This window comes from Apium graveolens, chromosome 3, assembly GCF_009905375.1.
Source record: "Apium graveolens cultivar Ventura chromosome 3, ASM990537v1, whole genome shotgun sequence".
Lineage (NCBI taxonomy): Eukaryota > Viridiplantae > Streptophyta > Magnoliopsida > Apiales > Apiaceae > Apium > Apium graveolens.
The window spans coordinates 167,759,701-167,770,183 of record NC_133649.1 but is presented as its reverse complement, the minus strand read 5'-3'; the positions used below and the strand labels follow the sequence as shown (position 1 = coordinate 167,770,183).

Here is a 10,483-nt window from a genome sequence, read left to right as displayed (position 1 = left end):
GTTGTTAGGTCTTGTTAGGTCCCAATGTGTTTGTAGAAGGGGGGTTGAATACAAACAGTACTGAATAATCGAATTAAATGCGGAATAAAAAATGTGAAACAAAATTCAAGTTTAATAAAATATTATTAAACTTGAAAGGTGTTACAACAACTGTATCAATTACAAGGAATTAATCTCAAATTAATTATCACAAATCTAGAATAAATTCGACATGAACTTTTTCTATTTTTGTAATAAAAAGATTCAAATGCTAAACGCAATTTGAGATTAAGTTCTAGGGATTTTGATCCGCTAGATTGTTACACAAGAACAAGATAAATAATTCTAGTGGTTTGGATTTAACTTTAGAAACTAGAATTTTGATCTTGAATTTCTGCAGATGAAGGATGATATATTTTCTTTTCTTTTCTGCTGTGTTCTCTTTTGTTGACTTGTGTTCTGTTCGAATGTAATGAATAAACTGCTTCTGCTTCTTTTTAATCAATAGCCGAATAGAATGAACTGGCATGACAATCTCTTTTGCCCAGCAAGACTTTCGGTAGGACTATCACTTTGAACTGGCAAGACAATCAGAATGAACTAGCAAGACTTTCGGTATGACAATCAATTGTCATACCGATTGTTATAGTAGTTCAAACAAATAGTTTTTGCTGAAAATAAATAGATTTAAATCCTATACTAATTCTGGTAAGACAATCCTTTTGAATTAGCATGACTTTCGGTATGACTATTGATTGTCATCTGATTGTCATACTAATACAATCAGTTGTCTTGTTGAATTAAACAGATTTTTAAACCAATTTAAATTCTGAAAATTTTTAATATTAATTCAGAATTAATTAATCAATTAATTAAATTAATCAAATAAATTAATCTTTGCAGATATAATTTATTTTCTTAATTAAATTATATGACTTAAATAATTAATAGAGAATTAATACTAATCTTAAGCATCATCCATTCTTCTGTAAATCTTCTGAAAATCACTGAAAATTATGAATCAATTCCACCACTTCAACGTTGACACTCGATGTACTGTCTGGTTCATGAGTGACTAACTTCCATGACGTTTCTTCATGTCTTAACTTTGATACTCTGATTTTCTTCAGATTAAATCCTTGTAATTAATGATACCCTGACGAGATCTCTGTCACTTGATTAAATCCACACTCTTGATTTATATCACTGAGGCATGATCAATTTCTTGAACTTTTTCCAGTAAATTAATTCCTTAAGTCTGTAGATGAACCTTGTCTCTGAATCCTTTGACAGATATTACTTTGCGAGATCTCTTTGACGGTAGATCTACTATTTACTTATTACATTCTTATTTGAGTTGAGTTAAATCCTCGAATATATAAATAGGCCTATGACATATGACTTACAATCTCCCCCTATTTGTTTGTTAGACAATAACACACAAATATCTAGAGGATAACTCAACTAACAAATAAGAAAATGATATAAACAGAAATGCAAAGTAAATAGTAGAAAAGTTATGGACTAGATTTAACATTTTCCAGATTCCAAGTAGATGTTCCTCTAGACTGAACATATCTTCAAGTAGTTCCATCTTTATTTGTACAACCACATTTCCTGTTGAGAAGCCCATATCTCTCTTGCTTCTCCCCCTATGAGAATCAACTGATTAAAGAAGATCACCTTCGTTTACCACCTCTCCCGTACAATAGGATCCGCAGATAAAAGCCAATGGTACTCCCCTTTTGAAAACAGCTTCTTCCCTTACTTAGAAAATCACCTTGTGTTTACCACCTCTCCCGTACAATAGGATCCGTAGTTACAAACAACAATGGTGTGGTGTAGTGTACATGTAGGATCTTTTTCTTACTCCCTGCTATTTCTCCCCCTTAGTTGAGGAATCCTCCAAACTATTACTTAAGCTTTTATCTCCCCCTTAGTGAAGGAATGTATGCCATCGTCTGAAGAAGTTCTCATATTTCACTTGGTTGGAAAAGAAATAACAAGTAGTTTCTCTTTCTCACTGTGAGTGTGTGATTCTGTTTAGTGTACCTCACATGTGTTTCACTCTTCTCTCTACTCGTGTTTACACTCATTCTCACAAGTGTATCACTCTTCTCTCATAGCTCCATAATCTAGCTGTACCTGCAAGGAAAATCACCTTAGCCATCCTTAAGGAGGTCATAGGTGGTGTAATGGGAGTTCGCAAATCCCCATCCTTGTTAAAACTCGTCAGATGAATCTGAGTCATAATCTACAAGTTGCTAGTTTCCCTTTTAGGATTCCAGATTTGAATTCTGGGAAGGTAAACAATGATCCAAAGAATTTAGCATAAAGATCAAAGTTCCCTTCTAATGTTTGTGAAGACATTTCCTTGTGACTCATCAGGTAATATCTGAATCATTATCAACAAGTTACCGATCTGCGCCTATGTTAGATCCACTATCCGCAGATGCATCCAGGGGATTTAAGCCTGAGGAGGTACACACTGACCACTGACATATGGCTTTTATATCAGTATCCTCTCCTAACACCTGTAAAGGCAATTGGTCCATTAACGAACCTTGAACAATCGAATCTGACCTTAAAATGGTCGAAACTCTTGTTTCCGTCAACTCATCCTTTGTGTGTGTAACATTTCCTTGTGCATTAAGAATTGTTTATATTTGAGGTGGTGACACTAAATAGGATACCTTGGCCGACAGGCAAATTTCAATAGACGCACCCTGTTGAGAGAATGAATCTAGTAACTGTTTTTGTGCCTTTTCAATCATTACATCTTTTTGAGAAGATGTATGGGGGTTAGCAGTTGTCTCGGTTTAAATACTACTCATCTATGTAGGAGACAAAGCTACTGGGTTGACTACAGAACCTTCCTTATGTGGTGCACTAAGGCACTATCTCCCTCACGCTCATTCATACTACATTTAGTGGTAAGAGAGTGTTGGTTGTATCTGTTTTTATGTTTGTCTTTACAGTCTGGGATAGACGTTGTGGGTTTTCAACCTCATGACTGTCAATGAAAGAAAGTCATTGGAGACTGAACCTGTAATACAGAACATATGGTAATAGAGAGAAAATGATTTACCATAGTGATTTCAAAAGATTTTACATGAAATAAGAAATCACTAATGTAGAAAGAAGTTTGATTTTGTTTTTCAATATGAATGAGTTTTTGATAAAACATTGATCACTTAGGGTAAAGTCTAAGTAATTCTCATTCATGTCAAAAGTTTACAAATATCTGCAACATAATGTTAACAACTTATCATTGACCGATACTTGTCAAGTACTTTAGATACTAATTGTTATGTTGCATAATCAATATATCACTGCACATATAAAACAATATGATTGTGCCTAATGATAAGAGAGTTAAAAATATGACAACTCTACTAGTTCATATTAAACAATAACTTCAGTTAGAGTGCCATACCATGTTCTTGACGATTGCTTGAGTAGTACACTAGTTCATACCAACCTGAAGTGAGATTGTGAAGAAGAGATTGCATAGTCCAATAGATCTGCAGCTGCAAAGTCCATGAACTGTGGTGCATTGACTTCCTCTTTTGACTCACCAACCAGGAGTACACTTGTACACATCTTACTAGAGTCCAATTCCAAGTGTAATGTGCAGCAGGTGCCTGATATGTCGTAATATTTTCAAGTTTCATCACTGGTGCTATATGTTAGATGATGCTTCCTGATAATAACCTAGCACACTATACAAAATTTTCACTGATAACATATCCAGCTTGCAAACAACCATATCCCTCAGATAAACCTTTGCTGTTATCTCCAAAGGTAACCAGGGGGCCAGCTTTCTCAACCACATTTGATAGCAGGGCTCTATCTCCGGTCATATGTCTTTGACGATCCACTGTCAAGAATCCACACTACCGGTTACACCTGTTTAATGCCCTACACTTCAAATGGATTAGACCTTCTTCGGAACCCAAACTTGGTTGGGCCCGGCATACTTGTAGAATTGTCCTTTGTCAGGAAAAACAACATTTTTAACTTTAATGATCTCAACATCCTCAATAACTGAACATTTGACCTTGTAAACAGCCTTAACAAATTTCTATTTAAGCTTAGGCACAAATGTCTCCTTTCTAGCCTTAAAATGACTGGCAGTCTTAGACCTATCATGCTTCTTGTTATTCACATGCTGACGAGGAGTAGTCTTATCATTAGAAATATGCTTACCATTAAAATAAGCATACATCATATTAAAAGCACAAGACATACAATTAGAAACACCACATGCTTTATGAGAGATATTAACAGCATGCAATTTATGCATGGTAGACATGGCATTTTTGTTATCCAACTCATGTGTGTCTGAGTTAGTCTCAGTTGCTTTCACAACTTTGACTGGAACTTTCGACACACTTGACTTGGAAACAACCTTCTCATTAGCAAGATCTTCAGCACATATTTCTTCTTGAATAACAGAAGAGGTCGCATCAAATGGTTCAGCAATTGATGGTTTATAGAGGGGTTCATCAACACCCTTAAGCACATGTGGTACTTCCCTCCCTTTATCACAGACACAAGGAGGGGAGTTTATGCCTAATTCTCCAATAGCAACATTGTAATCATAACCTATTCCGGATGTTTGATTAACAGATTGCTTACTGTAGAACTCTTTAGCCTTCGAACAAGAATTGAAGTAGGCTCTAACCTTAGTCTCAAGACCGGTGATCTTGTCTTTGAGAATAGTTTCAAGTTTTCTATAACAGTCAACTCTATTCTCTAGAAAAGATACTTGTTCTTTTAATTTGTCTTGATTAATGTGCACAAGTCTTAATTCATTGACCTCTTTCTCAAGGTCTGTGATCTGTAAACTTAACAGTTCATTATCACGACGTGCACAATCTAAGTTACCTCTTAGATGATAAACCATTTCAGCATCAGAAAGTTTTACCTCTATTCTTGACGATGAAGCTTTTCCATCAATAGCCATAAGAGCCAGATTTCCTTCATCTTCATCTTCACTGTCAGTATCATCCCAACTTCTTCCCTTTGCCAGATAAGCCCTTTTAGAGTTCTTTCTTACTTGCTTTGGCTTCCTACATTCTGTGGCAAAGTGTCCCAACTCATTACAGTTATAGCATCTAATGGTGCTCCGATCAACCATCCCTGTTTTGTATCCACCACTGCTGGTGTTAGAGGATGAAGATCCACCTTTCTGGAATTTGTTGTAGTTGGACTTGTACTTAAGCTTGGGATTCCTCTTGAATCTGACATGGGAGAATCTCTTGACAATTTGGGCCATTGACTCATCTTCCAATTGCTCCAGCTCTTCCAAGGAATAAAAATCGTCACTTGATTGATTTGTAGTAGGAGGATCATATTCTGCTACTAACATATTTTCCTCAGCCTTGGAACACTGTACCATTCTCTCCAATTGTTGAGATTGCTGTTGTTGTTGACCTTCAGCTACAAGTGCAGTAGATGTGCTGACCATTCTATCCTTCCAGTAGACTTCCTTCTGTTGAATCTGCTCCAACTCATAGGTTTTTAACACTCCATAGAGCCTGTCCAAAGAAATCTTACTCAGATCTCTAGCTTCTCTAATGGCAGTGATTCTATGTTCAAGATGAGTTGGCAGTGTTAAAAGGAACTTTTTGTTGACCTCCCTGATTAAATAATATTTCACATTTATGTTCAGGTTGTTGATCAACGCATTGTACCTCTCAAACACTTCAGTAATTCCTTCTCTTGGATTTGATTTAAAATATTCATACTCAGAGGTTAGGATCTCCAACTTGTTCTCCCTAACTTCCTCTGTGCCTTTATTGATCACCTCAATAGTTTCCCACATGTGTTTGGAATTTTTATAGTTCATCACATGTCTGTTCATCAAGGTATCAAGGGAATCAATTAAAATTAACTGAAGGCTGGCATCCAAGGAGGCTTCATCTTTTTCAGCAGGAGAAAAATCCTCAGGATCTTTAGGATAGGTTCTGGCTTTGGTGATCACAACATCATCCACTATCACCTCCGGTTCAATAACCATCGGAGTTCTTATCCCCTTCTTTAACAAGTTTGAATATTTGGGATTTGCCACTTGTAAAAATAAGAGCATCTTCTTCTTCCACATAATATAATTCTCTTTATCAAATTGTGGAATTTTAACGGTTCCAACTTTTTGTGAAGTCATTATGAATTTTTGAATGAATAAAAATTCAAGGAGTTGAAAAATCACACCAGTCTAGGATCTTGATTTGTTCGTTAATCAGAAGGCTCTGATACCAATTGTTAGGTCCCAATGTGTTTGTAGAAGGGGGGGTTGAATACAAACAGTACCGAATAATCGAATTAAATGCGGAATAAAAAATGTGAAACAAAATTCAAGTTAAATAAAAATATTATTAAACTTGAAAGGTGTTACAACAACTGTATCAATTACAAGGAATTAATCTCAAATTAATTATCACAAATCTAGAATAAATTCGACATGAACTTTTTCTATTTTTGTAATAAAAAGATTCAAATGCTAAATGCAATTTGAGATTAAGTTCTAGGGATTTTGATCCGCTAGATTGTTACACAAGAACAAGATAAATAATTCTAGTGGTTTGGATTTAACTTTAGAAACTAGAATTTTGATCTTGAATTTCTGCAGATGAAGGATGATATATTTTCTTTTCTTTTCTGTTGTGTTCTCTTTTGTTGACTTGTGTTCTGTTCGAATGTAATGAGTAAACTGCTTCTGCTTCTTTTTAATCAATAGCCGAATAGAATGAACTGGCATGACAATCTCTTTTGCCCAGCAAGACTTTCGGTAGGACTATCTCTTTGAACTGGCAAGACAATCAGAATGAACTAGCAAGACTTTCGGTATGACAATCAATTGTCATACCGATTGTCATAGTAGTTCAAACAAATTGTTTTTGCTGAAAATAAATAGATTTAAATCCTATACTAATTCTGGTAAGACAATCCTTTTGAATTAGCATGACTTTCGGTATGACTATTGATTGTCATACCGATTGTCATACTAATACAATCAGTTGTCTTGTTGAATTAAACAGATTTTTAAACCAATTTAAATTTTGAAAATTCTTAATATTAATTCAGAATTAATTAATCAATTAATTCAATTAATCAAATAAATTAATCTTTGCAGATATAATTTATTTTCTTAATTAAATTATATGACTTAATTAATTAATAGAGAATTAATACTAATTTTGAGCAGCATCCATTCTTCTGTAAATCTTCTGAAAATCACTGAAAATTATGAATCAATTCCACCACTTCAACGTTGACACTCGATGTACTGTCTGGTTCATGAGTGACTAACTTCCGTGACGTTTCTTCATGTCTTAACTTTGATACTCTGATTTTCTTCAGATTAAATCCTTGTAATTAATGATACCCTGACGAGATCTCTGTCACTTGATTAAATCCACACTCTTGATTTATATCACTGAGGCATGATCAATTTCTTGAACTTCTTCCAGTAAATTAATTCCTTAAGTCTGTAGATGAACCTTGTCTCTGAATCCTTTGACAGATATTACTTTGCGAGATCTCTTTGACGGTAGATCTACTATTTACTTATTACATTCTTATTTGAGTTGAGTTAAATCCTCGAATATACAAATAGGCCTATGACATATGACTTACAGGTCTTCTTAGACTAGGACTAAGGCTGTTGATGTCAGGAATCGTAGAATAGGACTATCTTGTAATTTTTGCATGTAATTGATAAATTTCATCGAATGTAATCATCTGATATATCAATGAAATTTTCTTTAATTGCAAGATTTGTTCTTTGTTTCTCAAATTATGTGACTGTGCATGTTTAATTGCAATTTATTAATCTTTACTTCATCAACTTTTAATTATATTTTGTGATGAATGTTTTGATTAAATTCTGTTGATTTGAGAAAATATCAGAGGAACAGGTTCCTATATCAGAAACTGTTGTTGTAGAAGCTGAGAAGGTTTCTTCTCAGAAAGATACTGTAACTGGGAGTTCTAGGCCCCTCAAAAGGCTTAGAAAATTAAATTCTGATGATAAAACTCCTACAGTCTCCACCTTTAAGGAAATTAAAGAAACAAAGAGCTCATAGGTACATAGTTGAGTCAGATTCATATGTAGTGGTGATACGTGGCATTTTATACCACTTAGAACGCCTTATAATAGCTTAAATTGGTGTCTTGAAATCAAGTATTTTGTGTATTTGATGCGTTTTTCTAGTGTTTATGCATTTCAGGGTATTAGTTGCATTTCGGGGGAGAATTCATCAAAAATAAGCCTTGGCATGTGTCTAGCATTGCAAGAGGGAAGAGAGGAGCAGATTACAGCGAAGAAACGGAGCAAAATCAGACCATTTTCCAGTAGGAAGCTGAGCGCCCGCTCAGCATAGCTGACCGGCCGCGCAGGGACGGAAAATCAGATTTATTATTTTAGACTTCTATTTCTGTTTGGCTTCCAACTTCTGAGTAATCTGAGTTCTATGGGACTCCTATATAAGTAGTTTTCAGAGACGTTTCACGTGTGTTGGATCGTTGTATTAATCAAGGAGCGAAGGAGATAAGGAAGAAGACCGTTTTAGCAAATCGCAAGGAAGAGGAAGCATATTTTCTTGTGATTCATTATTTCGTTGTAACGTTGGATGCTAGTTTTTTTAATTTGAACCTATTACTCTTGTGATGTACTCTGGTTTAATATAATTAGTTTAGTTATTATTCTTTTGTGTTTATTTATCATGTTTTCATATGAACCCTTGATGACGATAAGTGCTAACATGGGCTAATCGTGATCATGGGGTCGTAACGGATTTACTATGGAATTCTTTAGTTAGTTGTTTAATACCTTAGTGTGTGATGATTGTATGATATCTAGTATTGGTTGTGCGTATTCGTCTTATGTGCGTCACGAACATATAAGATAGGGTGTTAATCTCTTGTGAAGCGACGGTGGATCTCGAGATTTAGAACTTGCCATGCTAGCATAGGTTCATGTATGAGTCTGCATGATTAGTGGGTAACTCTAACCGTTTTATTCGCCCTGTGTAATCAAAAGGAATAACTTGTTCTTAAATCTTTATGTTGTCAATTTCTGTAGACATATAGGGACTCAACATAATTGATGCCTATTCAACTTTTATCTTAATTGTGGATGTTTGGTAGAATGGTATTAGTACAATGAAAGTTGGCTTTTATCAGTTTCATGTTATTCGATTAATATCATCACTGTTGCATGCTAAGGTTAATAACAATGACTATTGAAGGAAGTAGTAATGAAGTTGTGATCTCATTAGTGTTTTAATATTGTTAATTCTAAGTGTTAATTAAGTGATTAATTTTAGTAATTAATTTTAGTTAATAATCAGTTACTTAAATCTAAGTGTTATTGTCTTAGCATTGAGAAGTAATCATACATTGGTGAGTGAGTTTAATTGAACATAATTAGTCTGAGTCTCTGTGGGAACGAACTAGAAAGTATTCTATATTACTTGCGAACGTGTATACTTGCGTGAATATTAGCGCGTGTTTTTTCCCTAACAAGTTTTTGGCGCCGCTGCCGGGGATTTGTTTAGTTTATGTACTTACCATCATTGGTCGTTAGGACTCAGTGATTAAGACGTGTTACTTATTGTTTTCGGTTGTGTTTCAGGTACTTTAGCGAGCATTTATGCAAACTCATTCTCGTACTCGCAAGAGGACTTTAGATACAGCCGAGGAGACAGACGAAGTTCTTGATATTCCGGAGAAGATAGATTTTGAAGATTCAGATTCAGGAAGTGAGCAGAAGGAGCCCGTAATCATGGGTGATCGTATTGTTCCGGCAGATCCAGCTCTTATGGACTTTTCTCGGCCTAAAATTGATGACATTCAGTCAAGCATTCTTCATCCGGCTATCTAAGCTAACACCTTTGAAATCAAGCCGGGCACTATTCAGATGGTGCAGAACTCTGTTTCTTTCGGAGGAGCTGTGACTGAAGACCCCAATATGCACATAAGGAATTTTGTCGAGATCTACAGTACTTTCAAATATAATGGTGTGACTGATGAGACTATCAAGCTGAGGCTTTTTCCATTCTCACTGAGGGATAAAGCTAAGGACTGGTTACATTCTGAACCAGCTGGGTCCATCACTACTTGGCAAGATCTTGTGCAAAAGTTTCTAGTGAAGTTTTATCCAATGGCAAAGACTGTTGTTATGAGGAGTGCTCTTACTCAGTTTGCGCAGCAACCTACAGAATCTATGTGCGAGGCTTGGGAGCGCTACAAGGAAATGTTGAGAAAGTGTCCACATCATGGAATGCCCGATTGGATGGTGATCACTGGTTTCTATAATGGTTTAGGGGCTCAATCTCGACCCATGCTCGATGCAGCAGCTGGAGGTGCCTTGTGGGCCAAAAGCTATACTGAGGCTTATAATCTTATTGAGACTATGGCTGCAAATGAGCATCAAAACCCAACTCAAAGGATGATGCATGGGAAGGTAGCAGGTATTCTGGAAGTCAATGCAGCCACC

The 10,483-nt window shown here is 35.6% G+C and overlaps 1 non-coding gene across 1 annotated transcript; it reads right to left on the bottom strand.

The window, feature by feature from the left end:
• Positions 1-10,162: 10,162 nt before the first annotated feature.
• On the bottom strand, positions 10,163-10,269 carry LOC141715576 (small nucleolar RNA R71). Its single transcript, XR_012572333.1, has one exon. It is a non-coding gene; the product is annotated as a small nucleolar RNA R71 (small nucleolar RNA).
• Positions 10,270-10,483: the final 214 nt, after the last annotated feature.